Consider the following 19,226-nt stretch of genomic DNA (forward strand, 5'->3'; position numbering starts at 1 on the left):
CTATACTCTCAGAGATTGTCGGAAAAACATATATTCCAAATGCAGTCCTCAGGGCCTGTTGCAATTTCTATCTCCTCATGTACCTCTCTATCATTTTGTAATAACTGAGTGGCTCTATTTCGTAGTAGATTGCTCCATATTATTTACTGAGTCTTTTTATCTGATGGGCATATTGTCAAGCATTCTATGTGACTTATATCATTTAAGGCTTGCATTAAGGTTATAAATGAGATATTATTATCCCTATCTTACAAAGTAACAAGATTTTCATTCAAGACTGTGTGGTAAATCTTCTCTGTGACCTACATACACACTCACACATAAACACCCACACAAACTTATACACATACTCAACCTACCCCCACTGATACCCCAAAAAGAGTTGATAAAATTTAAAAAGAAACACTATAAAGATGTAGCCATTCTCGAATACAAAATCAATACCTCTATGCACTGAAAAAGTAACAAAGCTATATAAAGCAGTGAGTAGGACTAAAGGCACAGCCTCCTGGGCTCCACATATGAAAGCAGGCAATGGAATTTAGGTACTTGAACTGAAGGTACTCCCATACGGTAGGGTTCCAGAGCCAAAACCATTGCTTAAAACAGGGGTCCTACTCTTTTCCTTAAGCATGACACTGAACATCTTAGTGTCGCCATGGGCCACTGCCCTGCCCAGCGTTATTGTATTGTAAGAACAGGCCATATCCAAACTCTCCCTTCTGCAGAGGTGTCCCTGGTGCCAAGATCCACATCTTTGACCTGGGGCAGAATAAGGCGAAAGTGGATGAGTTCCCACTATGTGGCCACATGGTGTCAGGTGACTATGAGCGGCTCTCCTCTGCAGCCCTGGAATCTGTCCATATATGTGCCAATGAGTACACGGTGAAAAGCTATGGCAAAGATGGTTTTCACATCCAAGTGCGGCTCCACCCCTTCCACGTCCTCTGTATCAACAAGATGTCCCATGTTGGGGCTGATGGACTCCAGACAGGTATGCGTTGGTGCCTTTGGAAAGCTCTGGGGCACCAGTGGCCAGGGTCCACCATTGGCCAAGTCATCATGTCCACCTGTACCAAGCTGCAGAACAAGGAGCATGTGATTGAGACTCTACTCAGGGCCAAGTTCAAGCTCCCTGGCTGCCAGAAGACCCATATTTCCAAGAGTGGGGTTTTACTAAGTTTAAAGTAGACAAATTTGAACGAATGGTGGCTGAAAAGTGCCTCATCCCAGATTGCTGTGGGATCAAATACATACCTAATTGTGGGCCCCTGGAAGAATGGCAGGCTCTGCACTCATGGGAAACTCGGCAATGCCCCAATAAATCTTACCTCCTGCAAAAAAAAAAAAAAAAAAATAGAGCCCTACTGGTGAAGAGGACTTCAAAAGGTGACCATTGTCACAGAATGGAGCTTAGATAGAGCTACATTTTGATAGAACCATAAAGGGCAAAAATTCCTTCCTTCCAGCACTGAGGCTTAGATGACCAGTGGTTCAGTAACTAGTCTGTGGTATGCACAGTACCAACATAGGCCATAAAGATGGAACATATGAAACAGTCCCAGAGGGGCCACTGATGAAGGTAAGTAAAAATTGAGATGAGGAAGGGGCACTTGGGTGGCTCAGTTGGTTGAGCATCTGACTTGATTTCAGCTCAGGTCATGATCTCATGGTTCGTGAGATCAAGCCCTGGGTCAGGCTGCTTGGGATTCTCTCTCTCCCTCTCTCTCTGCCCCTCCCCTGCTTATTCTCTCTCCCTCTCTCTCTCTCTCTCTCTCTCTCTGTCTCAAAATAAATAAATAAATGTTAAAAAATTGAGGAAAAAAAGGAGAATGACAAATAGAAACTAAAACAAGGTGATAGACTTAAACCCACCCATACTAGTAAGTATATAAAATTTTAATATGATAAACACTCCAATTAGAAGGCAAAGATTTTCAGAATGGATTTTTTAATCCAAGTATGTACTGCCTAGAATAAATATGCTTTAAATATGAAGATATAAATGGGCTAAAAGAAAAAAGATGGAAATATATATACCGTAAAAACATTAATCAAAAGAAAACCAGTATGACTTGATTAGTGTCGAAAGAGACTACAACACAAAGAAAATTTCCCAAGATAAGTAGAGGCATTTCATATTGGAAAAATGGCTAATTTATCATGAAAACAACAATGCTTAATGTATAAGAAGGTAACCCAGACAACCAAAGTAAGTGAAACAAAAATTAACAAAATGAAAGGGAGGAAAAGATCCACACTCATGATCAGAGACTTGAATAGTCCTCTATCAATCATTGATATAACAACTAGACCAAGAAATCAATATAAATTAAAAAAAAATTTGAATAACACTATCAACCAGCTTGTCTTAATCATATTATAATGCGACACATCCAGCAGCTACAGGATACACAGCATCTCAAGTGCACATAGAATATTCACCACGATAGACCACATGATAAGCCATAAAATAAGCCTCGAAAACTATCAGAGTATTGAAATTATACAGTATGTTTTTGACCACAAAGGAGTTTAATTAGAATTCAACAACAATGATGTATCTGGAAAATTTCCAAATATTTGGCAATTAAGCATACACTTTTTAATAAGCTGGAGGTCAATAAGGAAATCACAAGTAAAGTTAAAAAGTATTTTGAACTTAATAATAGAAACACAATTTGTCAAATTTTGTCAAATGCCACTAACGAGGTGCTAGGAGGGAAATTTATAGCTTTAAATGTTTATATTAGAAAATGTCGAAAATCAAAGATGTAACCTTTTGTCTAAAGAAGCTAGAGAAAAAAGAACAAAATAACCTAAGTTAAATAGAAGAAATGAAATGATAATGGTAACAAAATAAAAATAAATAATTTTTTTTAAAAATCAATAAAATAAAAAACAAAGAAAAAAATCAAGAACAAAATTTGGCTTTCTGAAAGATAGTAAGATTGATAAATTCCTAGCAATTCTGAGCACAGAAAAAAAAGAAAGAAAACATAAATTATCAATAGCAAGAGAAAAAAACAGTATATTAATAGACATTAAAAATATACCAAGAAAATATAATTAAGACATTTAGGCCAATAAATTTGACAATGTAGATTAAATTCACAAGTATTCTGAAACACACAACTTATCAAAACAAAAACAAGAAGAAATAGACAATCTATATAACATTGCTTTGTTAAAGAAATTAAATCAGTCATTTAAAATCTTCCTAAAAAGGAAGATCCTGCCCAGATGGATTCATTCATGAATTCTATGAAACACCGAAGAAAAAGAAAATGTCAGTATTATTCACACACTTGCGGAAAATAGAGAAAGAAGGTACACTTTCCAACTCATTCTGAAACCAAAAATACCTTAAAACCAAAATCCAACAAGGACATCACAGGGAAAGAATATGATAGTCGAATATTCATCATTCATACAAACGTCCAAATACCTAACAAATGTTAACAAATCAACCCAAAAGAATACTAAGAAGGATAACACATCAGGGAAGAGGGATTAATTCCAATAATTCAAATGGAGGAACTATATATCTCAATAAATGCATTAAAAAGATTATTCAAAATCCACCACTGTTTCATGATTTAAAAAATTTTCAGAAAACTATAAATGAAAGGAAATATCTTCAATTTGATGGACGATTGTTGCTTCACAAACTGGCCCCCATACACGGAAGAGCAAGAAAAGATCGAAGAAAGAAGCAGACCACTACTACAGATTGGTCAGGTGCATGGCTGCAAGATAAGTGGATCTCTGCACTCGCTGGCCAGAATCTTAAAACTTTATATAGAGGCTTTAACTGGGTTCAGAATAGAATCCAGAAATAGGTGAGAGAGGTCAGCAAGGATTTCTTAAATCAAATCCAAAAAACTCTAAACATAAAAGAAAAATTATAAAGTGCACATTAAAAAAATTAAAAACTTCTGTTCATCAATAGACATTAAGAAGAAAGAAAAAACAGGCTAGGATAGGAGAAAATATTCACAATATATACATTCGATAATATAAATTTTGTAAATCAATAACAAAAGACTGACAACCCAATTAAAAATAGGCAAAAGTAGGGCACCTGGGTGGCTGAGTCACCTCTGACTTCAGCTCAGGTCACGAACTCGTAGTTTGTGAGTTCAAGCCCCACTTGGGGCTCTCTGATGTTAGCTCAGAGCCCACTTGGTATCCTCTGTCCCCTCTCTCCGTCCCTCCCCTGCGCATGCTTGTACACCCACCTGCACATGCCCTCTCTCTTTTTCTCTCAAAAATGAATAAACATTTTTAAAAATGGGCAATACATCAAACCTGAGTATACAAATAAAAGATGATATGCAAATGAAAATATCTTTCAGATGATAGGCCACCAGTGAAATATAAATTAAAATGTGTTGCTCCACACCCACTAGAATGGCTACCATTAAATTGACTGACTATAAAAAAAGGATGTAAAGCAATTATATCTCTCCTTTATAGCTGGTGGGAGTATGAAAACGATTTGTGGAAACTATTTAGTAGGTTTTAAATAGGTTTTAAATAGGTTTTAAATAGGTTTTAAATAGGTTTTAAATAGGTTTTAAATAGTAGGTTTTAAATAAAAGTATATACACACCTATGGTATAGAAACTCCACTCCTGGGTATTTACTAAAAAACACCACATGTGTGGTGCCCTGCTTTCCAAGTGAAGACAGTATTTCAAAGAATAGTTATCAACTGTATCGAATTCTGATGTTTCAAGCAATATGAGAACCAAATTGACCATTGCATTTAGGTAAGTCATTGAAACCTAAATAATATTAAATAACTTAAAATTAGATACAATTATTAAAAGTTATTTTGTTTAATGACAAATATTTCAATTTTGAGTACAATTGCATTGCAATCTATTTTCCATTTTTCTGCCGTGTAAGTTCATGTCAATATACATTGGGGGAAAAAAGGATATAATGTTCCTCCTAAAATTAGCTAATATACTCTTTTAGTGTTTCCATAATAATCAATCCATTTACCTAATTATCATATTATTTTAGTATCCTCAATATTCAATGTTTGCACAAAAATTTTTTTCAATATATGAAATTTATTGTCAAATTGGTTTCCATACAACACCCAGTGCTCATCCCAAAAGGTGCCCTCCTCAATACCCACCAACCACCCTCCCTTCCCTCCCAACCCCCATCAACTCTCCGTTTGTTCTCAGTTTTTAAGAGTCTCTTATGCTTTGGCTCTCTCCCACTCTAACCTCTTTTTTTTTCCTTCCCCTCCCCCATGGGTTTCTGTTAAGTTTCTCAGGATCCACATAAGAGTGAAACCATATGGTATCTGTCTTTCTCTGTATGGCTTATTTCACTTAGCATAACACTCTCCAGTTCCATCCACGTTGCTACAAAGGGCCATATTTCATTCTTTCTCATTGCCACGTAGTACTCCATTGTGTATATAAACCACAATTTCTTTATCCATTCATCAGTTGATGGACATTTAGGCTCTTTTCATAATTTGGCTTTCGATAATTTGTTGAGAGTGCTGCATAAACATTGGGGTACAAGTGCCCCTTTGCATCAGTACCCCTTTATCCTTTGGGTAAATTCCTAGCAGTGCTACTGCTGGGTCATAGGGTAGGTCTATTTTTAATTTTGTGAGGAACCTCCACACTGTTTCCCAGAGTGGCTGCACCAGTTTGCATTCCCACCAACAGTGAAAGAGGGTTCCCATTTCTCCACATCCTCTCCAGCATCTAGTCTGCTGATTTGTTCATTTTGGCCACTCTGACTGGCGTGAGGTGATATCTGAGTGTGGTTTTGACTTGTATTTCCCTGATGAGGAGCAACGTTGAGCATCTTTTCATGTGCCTGTTGGCCATCTGGATGTCTTCTTTCGAGAAGTGTCTATTCATGTTTCCTGCCCATTTCTTCACTGGGTTATTTGTTTTTTGGGTGTGGAGTTTGGTGAGCTCTTTATAGATTTTGGATACTAGCCCTTTGTCCGATATGCCATTTGCAAATATCTTTTCCCATTCCATTGGTTGTCTTTTAGTTTTGTTGGTTGCTTCCTTTGCTGTGCAGAAGCTTTTTATCTTCATAAGGTCCCAGTAGTTCATTTTTGCTTTTAATTCCCTTGCCTTTGGAGATGTGTCAAGTAAGAATATGCTACGACTGAGGTCAGAGAGGTCTTTTCCTGCTTTCTCCTCTAGAGTTTTGATGGTTTCCTGCCTCACATTCAGGTCCTTTATCCATTTGAAGTTTATTTTTGTGAATGGTGTCAGAAAGTAGTCTAGTTTCAATCTTCTGCATGTTGCTGTCCAGTTCTCCCAGCACCATTTGTTAAAGAGACTGTCTTTTTTTCTATTGGATGTTCTTTCCTGCTTTGTCAAAGATTAGTTGGCCATACGTTTGTGGGTCTAGTTCTGGGGTTTCTATTCTATTCCGTTGGTCTATGTGTCTGTTTTTGTGCCAATACCATGCTGTCTTGATGATGACAGCTAGGTAGTAGAGGCTAAAGTCTGGGATTGTGATGCCTCCTGCTTTGGTCTTCTTCAAAATTACTTTGGCTATTTGGGGCCTTTTGTGGTTCCATATGGATTTTAGGATTGTTTGTTCGAGCTTCGAGAAGAATGCTGGTGCAATTTTGATTGGGATTGCATTGAATGTGTAGATAGCTTTGGGTAGTATTGATATTTTGACAATATTTATTCTTCCAATCCATGAGCAGGGAATGTTTTTCCATTTCTTTATATCTTCTTCAATATCCTTCATAAGCTTTCTGTAGTTTTCAGCATACAGATCTTTTAAATCTTTGGTTAGATTTATCCCTAGGTATTTTATGCTTCTTGGTTTAATTGTGAACGGGATCAGTTTCTTTATTTGTCTTTCTGTTGCTTCATTGTTAGTGTATAAAAATGCAACTGATTTCTGGGGGCGCCTGGGTGGCTCAGTCGGTTAAGCGTCCGACTTCGGCTCAGGTCATGATCTCACGGTCCGTGATTTCGAGCCCCGCGTCAGGCTCTGGGCTGATGGCTCAGAGCCTGGAGCTTGCTTCCGATTCTGTGTCTCCCTCTCTCTCTGCCCCTCCCCTGTTCATGCTCTGTGTCTCTCTGTCTCAAAAATAAATAAACGTTAAAAAAAATTTTAGAATGCAACTGAATTTTGTACATTGATTTTGTATCCTGCAACTTTGCTAAATTCATGTATCAGTTCTAGCACACTTTTGGTGGAGTGTATTGGATTTTCCATGTATAATATCATGTCATCTGCAAAACGTGAAAGGTTAACTTCATCTTTGCCAATTTTGATGTCTTTGATTGCCTTTTGTTGTCTGATTGCTGATGCTAGAACTTCCAGCACTATGTTAAACAGCAGCGGTGAGAGTGGGCATCCTTGTCGTGTTCCTGATCTCAGGGAAAAAGCTCTCAGTTTTTCCCTGTTGAGGATGATGTTAGCTGTGGGCTTTTCATAAATGGCTTTTATGACATTTAAGTATGTTCCTTCTATCCCGACTTTCTCAAGGGTTTTTATTAAGAAAGGTTGCTGAATTTTGTCAAAGGCCTTTTCTGCATCGATTGACAGGATCATATGGTTCTTCTCTTTTTTTTTTTTGTTAATGTGATGTATCACATTGATTGATTTACAAATGTTGAACCAGCCCTGCAGCCCAGGAATGAATCCCACTTGATCATGGTGAATAACTATTTTTATATGCTGTTGAATTCGATTTGCTAGTATCTTATTGAGAATTTTTGCATCCATATTCATCAGGGATATTGGCCTGTGGTTCTCTTTTTTTACTGGGTCTCTGTCTGGTTTAGGAATCAAAGTAATACTGGCTTCATAGAATGAGTCTGGAAGTTTTCCTTCCCTTTCTATTTTTTGGAATAGCTTGAGAAGGATAGGGATTATCTCTGCTTTAAACATCTGGTAGAACTTCCCTGGGAAGCCATCTGGTCCTGGACTCTTATTTGTTGGGAGATTTTTGATGACTGATTCAATTTCTTCACTGGTTATAGGTCTGTTCAAGCTTTCTATTTCCTCCTGATTAGTTTTGGAAGTGTGTGGGTGTTTAGGAATTTGTCCATTTCTTCCAGGTTGCCCAGTTTGTTGGCATATAATTTTTCATAGTATTCCCTGATAATTGCTTGTATCTCTGAGGGATTGGTTGTAATAATTCCATTTTCATTCATGATTTTATCTATTTGGGTCATCTCCCTTTTCCTTTGGAGAAGCCTGGCTAGTGGTTTATCAATTTTGTTTATTTTTTCAAAAAACCAACTCTTGGTTTTGTTGATCTGCTCTACAGATTTTTTAGATTCTACATTGTTTATTTCTGCTCTGATATTTATTATTTCTCTTCTTCTGCTGGGTTTAGGGTGTTTTTCTCTTCTGCTTCTATTTCCTTTAGGTGTGCTGTTAGATTTTGTATTTGGGATTTTTCTTGTTTCTTGAGATAGGCCTGGATTGCCATGTATTTTTCTCTCAGGACTGCCTTCACTGCATCCCAAAGTGTTTGGATTGTTGTATTTTCATTTTCATTTGTTTCCATATATTTTTTAATTTCTTCTCTAATTGCCTGGTTGACCCACTCATTCTTCAGTAGGGTGTTCTTTAACTTCCATGCTTTTGGAGGTTTTCCAGACTTTTTTCTGTGGTTGATTTCAAGCTTCATAGCATTGTGGTCTGAAAGTATGCATGGTATAATTTCAATTCTTGTAAACTTATGAAGGGCTGTTTTGTGACCCAGTATGTTATCTATCTTGGAGAATGTTCCATGTGCACTCGAGAAGAAAGTATATTCTGTTGCTTTGGGATGCAGAGTTCTAAATATATCTGTCAAGTCCATCTGATCCAATGTATCATTCAGGGCCCTTGTTTCTTTATTGGCTGTGTGTCTAGATGATCTATCCATTTCTGTAAGTGGGGTGTTAAAGTCCCCTGCCATTACCGCATTCTTATCAGTAAGGTTGCTTGTGTTTGTAATTGTTTTATATATTTGGGGGCTCCCGTATTCGGTGCATAGACACTTATAATTGTTGACTGTTCCTGATGGATAGACCCTGTAATTATCATATAATGCCCTTCTTCATCTCTTGTTACAGCCTTTAATTTAAAGTCTAGTTTGTCTGATATAAGTATGGCTACTCCAGCTTTCTTGTGACTTCCAGTAGCATGATAAATAGTTCTCCATCCCCTCACTTTCAATCTGAAGGTGTCCTCAGGTCTAAAATGAGTCTCTGGTAGATAGCAAATAGATGGGTCTTGTTTTTTTATCCATTCAGATACCCTATGTCTTTTGCTTGGAGCATTTAGTCCATTTACGTTCAGTGTTATTATAGAAAGATATGGGTTTGGAGTCATTGTGATGTCTGTAGGTTTTATGCTTGTAGCGATGTCTCTGGTACTTTGTCTCACAGGATCCCCCTTAGGATCTCTTGTAGGGCTGGTTTAGTGGTGATGAATTCCTTCAGTTTTTGTTTCAGAAGACCTTTATCTCTCCTTCTATTCTAAATGGCAGCCTTGCTGGATAAGGGATTCTCGGCTGCATATTTTTTCTGTTCATCACATTGAAGATCTTCTGCCATTCCTTTCTGCCCTGACAAGTTTCAGTAGAGAGATCAGTCACGAGTCTTATAGGTCTCCCTTTATATGTTAGGGCTCGTTTATCCCTAGCTGCTTTCAGAATTTTCCCTTTATCCTTGTATTTTGCCAGTTCCACTATGATACGTCGTGCAGAAGATCGACTCAATTTACGTCTGAAGGGAGTTCTCTGTGCCTCTTGGATTTCAATGCCTTTTTCCTTCCCCAGTTCAGGGAAGTTCTCAGCTATTATTTCTTCAAGTACACCTTCAGCACCTTTCCCTCTCTCTTCCTCCTCTGGAATACCAATTATGCATAGATTATTTCTCTCTAGTCCATCACTTAGTTCTCTAATTTTCCCCTCATACTCCTGGATTTTTGTATCTCTCTTTTTCTCAGCTTCCTCTTTTTCCATAATTTTATCTTCTAATTCACCTATTCTCTCCTCTGCTTCTTCAATCCGAGCCGTGGTTGTTTCCATTTTATTTTGCAGCTCGTTTATAGCATTTTTTAGCTCCTCCAGACTGTTCCTTAGTCCCTTGATCTCTGTAGCAATAGATTTTCTGCTGTCCTCTATACTGTTTTCAAGCCCAAAGATTAATTTTATGACTATTATTCTAAATTCACTTTCTGTTATATTGTTTAAATCCTTTTTGATCAGTTCGTTAGCTGTTGTTATTTCCTGGAGATTCTTCTGAGGGGAATTCTTCCATTTTGTCATTTTGGATAGTCCCTGGAGTGGTGCGGAACTTCGGGGCACATCCCCTGTACTGTCTTGAATACCTTGCGTTGGTGGGTGGGGCTGCAGTCAGACTTGATGTCTGCCCCCTGCCCACTGCTGGGGCCACAGTCAGACTGGTGTGTGCCTTCTCTTCCCCTCTCCTAGGGGCGGGATTCACTGTGGGGTGGGGTGGCCCATCTGGGCTACTTGCACACTGCCAGGCTTGTGGTGCTGGGGATCTGGCGTATTAGCTGGGGTGGATCAGCAAGGTGCACAGGGACAGGAGGGGCAGGCTCAGCTCGCTGATCCACTTTGAGAGGGGCCCTGCAGCGCCAGGAGGGCGTCAGACCCGACGCTGGAGGGATGGATCGGCAGAAGCACAGCGTTGGGTGTTTGCAGGGTGCAAGCAAGTTCCCTGGCAGGAACTGGTTCCTTTCGGGATTTTGGCTGGGGGATGGGCCAGGGAGATGGTGCTGGCAAGCGCCTTTGTTCCCCACCAAGCTGCGCTCTGTCGTCTGGGGCTCAACAACTCTCCCTCCCGTTGTCCTCCAGCCCTCTCTTTCTCCGAGCAGAGCCGTTAGCTCATATCCTTCCAGATGTCAAGTCCCTCTTGCTGTTGGAACATACTCCGTCCGGCCCCTCTGCTTTTGCCATCCAGACTCAGGGGCTCTGCTTGGCCGGCAGGCTGCCCCTCCACCCCGGCTCCCCTCCCTCCCGCCAGTCTGTGGAGCACGCACTGCCTTGCCGCCCTTCCTACCCTCTTCCATGGGCCTCTCATCTGCACGTGGCTCCAGAGACTCCATTCTGCTAGTCTTCTGGCGGTTTTCTGTGTTATTTAGGCAGGTGTAGGTGGAATCTAAGTGATGAGCAGGATGCAATGAGCCCAGCGTCCTCCTAAGCCACCATCTTCCCTCCTTTTTTCCTTGCACAAAAATTTAGCAGCTTTCACAATCATTGATATTTACATTTCTCTCTTTTAGTAGTAAATTTACACCTATACTCCCAAGTGACTCATGAGAATCTCAACATAGAAAGCATTTAAGGAGACTGTTTTCATTTCATGCATACTTATAGTTGAAAGTGAAATTTTTAGATAATGATATAAACCAAATTAAATTCTTTGTTCAGTCAGTCATATGGTTATGCTGGTCTGATAAGATGGTAACTTCCATGAGCATATCAATATGCCAGAAATTACTTTAAAATGAGCATTTAGCTCTCTGGCCTTCCTAAGAGCAAGTGCACCAACAAAGAAGACCTCCATGGAGAGTTGGCTGGGGCTAGGCTGTGGGAGGCCTGACATATCACCCCAGAAACCTGACTTAAGTATTGTGTGAGTGAGTAAATTGGATGACCTTTAAATACCTCCCACTTTGAGTGTTTATAGCTCTATGATTCTAAGATTATTTCTCTCTGGGATCATTATTCAGAAGAGAAAGATGGTATATGAGTCCCAGCAAAATGTTACTAAGCACTTAAGGAAACCATCTATCAGGCATTGCCTCTCCAAACCATAGAATAGTCTCCAAAGTATTTGAAAGTGAAAAGTTATGACTCAGTACCCAAGAAATGCGGGTAGAAGGATAAATAAGAAAGTCAATTAGCTTATAATAATTTTTGTGGGTGGTTTTGTCCTATGTATTTGAGCCATGCACATCTTAAAGTAATCAGTCAGTGTATAACAAAGTAGATTGTTCCCACACTGTTCAATTATCAGCCATCCTGGGCTTGACTTCTGCCCTCCGGATCCTGCAGCTCCCATAAACTCAAGACACACTTCAATACAAAAGCCAGTATTGATCCCAGAAGCCCTGAGACCCAGTTGTACTACCTGGAACATCACAAAGCAGCCCTGGACTAGAAGCCAGATGAACTATATTTTACTCCTTTTTTTTTTAATTTTTTAATGTTTATTTATTTTTGAGAGAATGAGAGAGAGAGAGAGAGAGAGAGAGAGAGAGACAGAGCATGAGCAGAGGAGGAGCAGAGAAATGGGGAGACACAGAATCCAAAGCAGTCTCCAGGCTCTGAGCTGTCAGCACAGAGCCTGACGCAGGGCTCAAACTCACAAGCCACGAGATCATGACCTGAACTGAAGTCAGACACTTAACCAACTGAGCCACCCAGGTGCCCCTATTTTACTCCTGGTGAGTGTTTGTTACAATAGAAAAGAATATTCTCTGAACCTCAGTTTATTTGAACACTTTTTTTTATTTAACACCTTTTCTTACCTCCACTTCCAACAGTTCTTTTAGTTCCTTGAGGAACTCAATGCAAAATGACCAAGAGTTTTTGAATTTCTAAAGAAGGAGAAAGAAGGAGAAAGGGAGGAGGAGAAGGAGAAGGAGAAGGAGAAGGAGAAAGAAGGAGAAGGAGAAGGAGAAGGAGAAGGAGAAGGAGAAGGAGAAGGAGAAGGAGAAGGAGAAGGAGAAGGAGAAGGAGAAGAAGGTTTTATTCAAGCCCAAGTCAGGATAGCTACCTGGGATACATAATCTTCACAAAGAAAAGAGTGCTCCTGTAAGGTAACACTTAGTGTAGGACTATATGCATTTCTTTTTATATAAAAAGTTACAAATTATTAGACAAAGAACATTTCAGAAAGTTGCAGACCTTATCTTAATTTTCTAGTGTATGCAAGGCTGTATGGTTTTAATCTTGTGGGAACCAGGGAAGTCTCTTCCTTTTTCTTATGTGTTCAGAATGCTCTTTTTGGTTATTTTCTTTAACAAAGCTGATGTACACTGTGTGCTCGGGGCAGCTAAATAGAGTCCATACTTTGAGGTTTTGCCAAGTCATTTTGCCCTTGCTAAATGCTAAAGTATACCTTCCCTGGGAGCCCAGGAGTGGAGCCCACAAACATTAAAGTTGACATTTTCCCTTATGAAGGTCAAGAACCATGTTTATTCCATCACTCAGCGTGTGCCTGGTGCTTTGCCTGGAAATGGAATAATGAACATACCAGATATTTACCGCCCAACAAGTCAACAATAATAACACATGATATTCTTAAGATAGTAAGACAATGTGGCATCAAAGCACAAAGATTCACCAGGCTCAGTGAAACTTCTCCCTAAAAATTAGCCTAGCTTCTGAAATCAAGTAAAGGGACACTTCTTCAAATCTACTATTTTTTTCTGTACATATCCGTATCAGTGCATTTACTAAATTTTACCAAAATGATTTCTTTATGTTTCCTCTTTCATCTGACTGTACATTCTTGAAAGTCAAGGGCTTTTTTTAGTTTTTGTATAATCCAGCATGTATTACAGGCCTGATACTTTGGAGGTGCTCTAAAATACTTAACACATGTATATTGTTTGTGGTTTCCCAAGAAGAGAACCAGCTTCTTTTTATATATGGAACACCTGAAGAATATCTAGATAATGAGACTAAGCAAACGTTGGGAAACATAGCATAAAAAACACAATGGACTCAGAAGACAAGTAAAAAGTAAAGCCATAACATTTGAAAAAGATATATCCTTGCAATCTCTCTATTGTTATTTTCAGAGTCTACATTACACAGCACCTAGGTAATTCCTGCCTAGATGACTTTACCTTGGCTTGTTGTTTAATTGTTAGTTCAATCTCCAGCCTTCTTTGTGTGTCCTACTGGGTTATAGGCTTCTGCATTTATTTTACAAAAGTTGGATCATATGGAAACTTTTTTGTGGGTAATAAAATCCCTCCTGCTCAGCTGGCCTGCTTAGCTGGTAGAGATCTAACTCATTCTTACCAAAGGTTACATAATATTCCATGGCATGTTGCTCATTAGAGTAAATGCCAAAACTGCTAACATAAAGCAACCCAAAAACCTCCAATGACAAAAACAAAGAAAAAACCCGCAAAGCTTCTCTCTCACCTGATAATTCCAGCCAGTTATTCCCTGTCCACTGGCAGCTTCATTCCATGCAGTTGCTCCTTGGCAGTTCTGTGATCCTCAACACACAGTTCCAAGGTTGCCCCTGTTGCCGCAGCCATTGCCATTTCCACCCTGCGGTGCAGAAGCAAGCAGGAAGCAGCACAGGTAGGAGGTAGATAGGTTGGCCCCGAATGGGGCACAGCTGACTTCCACTCACATGTCCTTGACGAGAACTGAGTTACGAGGCCACCCCTAGATGCAGGGGGACCTTGGAAGCCTCAGGGCCAGGCAGCCACATCCCAGCTATGATTTCATTACTACACAAGAAGAAGAAAATAAATTTTGGTGGGTAACTAGCACTTTTCACCCCGATCTGGATTTACCAAAACGTGTCCAACCTCTTACCTAATGGTGAGTCTTCAGTTTATTTCTTATTTGTCCTTACTTACCTGTCCTTTCGTTTACAAGGATTCTAAGAAATGGAGGTATGATTTAATAAATGTGCTCACACTGTTTTCTCGGGCGTGCGGTAATGTTTGCAGTTCTACTAGTGATGTATGCAGGAGGGCTCTGCTTCCCCCACCATATCTGCTCCAGCAGTAAAAGTAATCATCCGTTATTTCATTGCCATTCTACTGGGTGGCAATAAATAAATAACAGCTCATTGTTAATTTAGATTACCATGACCATTAGGAAACTGTAGCCGCTATTATATATTTACTGGTCACGTGGATTACTCTTCTCTGAATTAGCTATTTGTGTGTGTCCTTTGCGTATTTCCTCTAACCTAATGGTTAAATGTCTCTCCTCTATCAGTTTTATCTTGCTGAGTTTAGATTTCAAAAAATGCAAAGAGCGGCACCTGGGTGGCTCAGTCGGTGTCTGACTTCAGCTCAGGTCATGATCTCACAGTTTGTGAGTTTGAGCCCTACATCGGGCTCTGTGAAGCCTGATCTGCTTCAGATTCTGTGACTCCCCCTCTCTATGCTCCTCTCCAGCTTGAGCTGTTTCTCCCTTTCTGTCTCTCTCTCTTTCTCCTCTCTCTCAAAAATAAACATTTAAAAAAATGCAAAGAGATTTGACAGCCCTGGAAATATGTATTTTTAGATTTCTCTCTTCTCCTAATTCAAAAAAATCATAGGCCTTAATATATTCTACAAGGTAATGTTTCAAGTGCATCAGAATGTTCCCAAATTCCCTTATAAATCTGAATATACAATCCCTGGGCTTAACCTGTTCTTCAAGAATAATGAATAATCGATATTCCAGGCTGATATTTCATTTAACAGTTTTAAAATACATCCACAGAAGTTAGGCATCAACAAGTCTTCTCTTGTCAAGAAGTGCAAGATTTGCAGCCCCGCCCCGGTAAAGTCCCACTCTGTCCATCACACATTGTAGAAGAGCTCATTCATTTAGAGAGGAGAGCGATCCTCTAGTAAATAAAACACCAGGCCCCCATTTCAAGTACAGCGTGATTTGAAATTGATATTCAAGGCATTTGATGGGCTTAATTTGTTCCCCAGTGATATGTAATCAGCATTACAAAACCTCTCACATATCACTTGGATGAATTTGTATAATTTTCCATTCTGCATTCAGAAAAACCCCTAAGCAGCGTCTATCTGTAAGATCCAATAATTATGTCTACCCTTTTTCAGAAAGCTCGGAGAAATCTGCAAGCAATAATTAAGCCCTGGAACATTTATAAGGCAGGGAGAAAATATTATTTTCTTTTTTATACACAAAGAGCAGGATGAGAACAGTTAAATGATTAAATGAAACAGCTAGTTTAAGACAGAATCCCTGAAGTGCTAATGTCAGGATAATACTCCAGCCACCAGATCCCTCTTCTCTCCTTGTTATTTAAGAGGTAAGTCTCTTCAGGTCCTGGTTTAGCAGATGCAAGCAAGATAAAGAACATTGCACTGAGGATAGTCAGCAGATAAATAGGACAATTTCACTTTGCTGAACTACCAGACTTTACTCTTCATAAACCTAAGCTGTTTCACACAAAGGAAGATGGAAAAATAAATAAATCTTTTTTTGTAAGACTTAAGATATCTTCTTTTGAACGTATGATAAAATTTCTCAAATTTTAAATATTACTAATTGGGTTTGGAATAATTTGACTAAATAATTTGACTAAAATATGAAAACCATTACTTTCTTTAACAATGCATTTAAGAAGGGCTATCTATAGATAGGCTGGCAGAATTCAAATAGATGCATTTTAAAAATATATATGACTAGTAGAATAATCTTCTCCTCAGGTAGTTTTAGTTTTACCACATTTAATAATTATAATAAAATTATAATATATAATTAATATAGTATTAGTAAGCATGGAACAATAAGTATAGCAATAGTATATAGATGCTTGTGTTTTATGTTCATATTTGACATAAGATACAGACCTCTGGACAAATGTTTATTTAGCTGTTGGCATTTTAGAATTTAAGTCTTTTCCTTCAATGTATAGAGACTGATGAAAGAAATCATTTATTAAATCTGTTGAAGGTTTTCAAAATAGTACTCATACCACTGAGTAGGAGAGAACAGGTCCCTTTTTTATTGCACAGTGCATTCTTTATGCAAGAATAATGTTTAACATATTGATAAACATTTTCACAACTAAGACTTAGATGAGATTAGATGACTTGCAAACAACTTCCGCATATGCCATTTAACTTAATGATCATGACAATCTCGTGAGTTACATTTTAATATTATTCCCATTTTACTGAAAAAGGAGTGAAGATTCAGACTAATTAAGCGATCTTTTCCAAGGCCACACAGTTTAGTGATGCAGCAGGGACTGGAAAACAGGTCTTCTGGTTCCAAATCCTGCATATCACAGCTTCGTGTCACTTGGCATGGATTTATTTTCAAATAGAATTTTTTTTAAGGGTAGAGGGGTTTTTAACTTAATCATAGGACTGTGCTGACTGGCCTTACTTCACATTTATGACCACAAACTCACAGATGCTCAACACCACATAGCAGTCCTTCCAGTTTCCACTCGTAAGTTTGTTGTCTAGTCTCTGACACAATTTCAAGTTTCTCCCCTACTCTTCTCTCCTCAAGCCTTCACCCCAAACCCTTCCTTCTGCTCTTCAAACTTGCCTGATGTGTCCCTGAAAAAAGTCCCATGGGAATTCCACCACCTCCCACCCCCCAAATCTAATAGTCTACCTCATCTGAGTCCCCCGTCTCTCTTTCAGTGGAAGACAACCCCACATCCCGCTCCTCTCAGAGGAACATCCCTCCAGTGGTCCTCTGTAGGCCGTGTCCTCTCACTTGCTTGGAACTTGCCTTCAATTAACTCAATTTCCCAACCTAAAAAAAAGAGAAACAAGAAAGCCTCCTGTGTCCAAGAAGCCCCATCTCCCAACTCCCCTCTCTTTCAGTGTAAACTTAGGAAAGTATTACCTATACCCATCACCTCCACTTCTTTACTCTCCATTCCTCTCTCAGGCTCCTAGTCCTTGTACTTTATATAAAACTTTCCTCTAAAGTCACATACAATGTCCTTTTCACCAATTAAATGGTCACAACACTGCTTTCATCTCCCTGAAACTCAGTTTCCTTCATGAAGCATCTCCTTTGTTGCTACACTCTTTCACCTCCCTTCTTCCTTTAGAGCCATTCCTTCTCAGTTCTACTGGTAGGGTCCTCCTCCACTGCTGATCTCCAATCTTTGGAATGTCCACGTCTCAATTTTTGGTTCCTAAGCTCCATTGGCTTTGATTAACCTCTATATGTTGACAACTGCAAATATTTTAATTCTTTTATTTTTTTTAATGTTTATTTTTGACAGGGAGAGAGAGACAGAGCATGAGCGGGGGAGGGGCAGAGAGAGAGGGAGACACAGAATCCAAAGCAGGCTCCAGGCTCTGAGCTGTCAGCACAGAGCCCAACACGGGGCTCGAACTCACAGACTGTGAGATCATGACCTGAGCTGAAGTCGGACGTTCAACCAACCACCCAGGTGCCCCCAAATATTTTTAATTCTAACCTCACTTCTTCTTTCCATACATAAATATGGTCATTTGATATCTGCAAACTTGTTACTTCAAAGTCCAAGATAAAATTTTTGAACTGTCTTCTGCAAACCATCTCACTCCATAATATTGTCCACATCAGTACAATAGCACCACCAGTAACTCAGATGCTCAGATCAAAAACCCAATAGTCTTTCTTGAAACTTCTCTTTCCCTCAAACCTCCAACCCAATCAGTCATAAGGTCTGATAAATTCTGCCACCAAAATATATTCTAAATTATCCTTTTTCACATCTTCATGACTGTCATCCCAAGAGGAATCCCTACTGTTCTTACCTGAACAACTAACTGCAAGATGGCTGGTCTTCCTTGTCTTCCCCCTTGCTCTCTTATAGTAAATTTTCCCCAATCAGCCAAAGTGACATTTTAACAAGATCAATCCAACCATGTCACCATGAACTGAAAACATTGTTGTTGTTTTTTTTCCCCATTGCACTCAAAATGAAATCCAAATTTCTTACTGAGAGTTACAAAAGCCTATATAATATAGCTATTGCATAATTGTAAGACTTCTTCCCTACCACTCTCTCCCTTGCTTACTATTTTCCAGCCTCACCAATCTCCTTTCAGCTCCTCCAACATATCAAGCTTATCTCCACCTCAGGATCTTTACACTTGCCTTTTCCTCCCTTTAGACAAGACTTCCCACCTGTTCCACCCATCACTGATCTCTCATTGCCTTGAACAATGGCTGTGGTAATATATGCATAAATCTTTTGATACTAACTTATTTACTGCCTTGCATTATTATTCCTCTCTTTTATGCAACACTTTTTTCATGCATTAATTTATTGATCATTAACTATCGCCAGACCTATGCTGGATGCTAGAACTATCTAAATATCAATAAATATCAAAGAATAAATATCTTTAAAAAATCACTCACAACCTTATACCAGAAGAGAAAAATGCTCTGTTTTTTGAACCTTTTCCAATATGTTCATTCAGTGCTATAAATTTCCCCCTATACACTGCTTTCACTGCATTCCAGTATATGTATTTTCATTTAG

At 39.0% G+C, this 19,226-nt stretch overlaps 1 pseudogene; it reads left to right on the top strand.

The window, feature by feature from the left end:
• Nucleotides 1-658: 658 nt before the first annotated feature.
• On the top strand, nucleotides 659-17,477 carry LOC101101160 (annotated as a pseudogene).
• Nucleotides 17,478-19,226: the final 1,749 nt, after the last annotated feature.

This window comes from Felis catus, chromosome D1 (genome assembly GCF_018350175.1).
Source record: "Felis catus isolate Fca126 chromosome D1, F.catus_Fca126_mat1.0, whole genome shotgun sequence".
NCBI lineage: Eukaryota > Metazoa > Chordata > Mammalia > Carnivora > Felidae > Felis > Felis catus.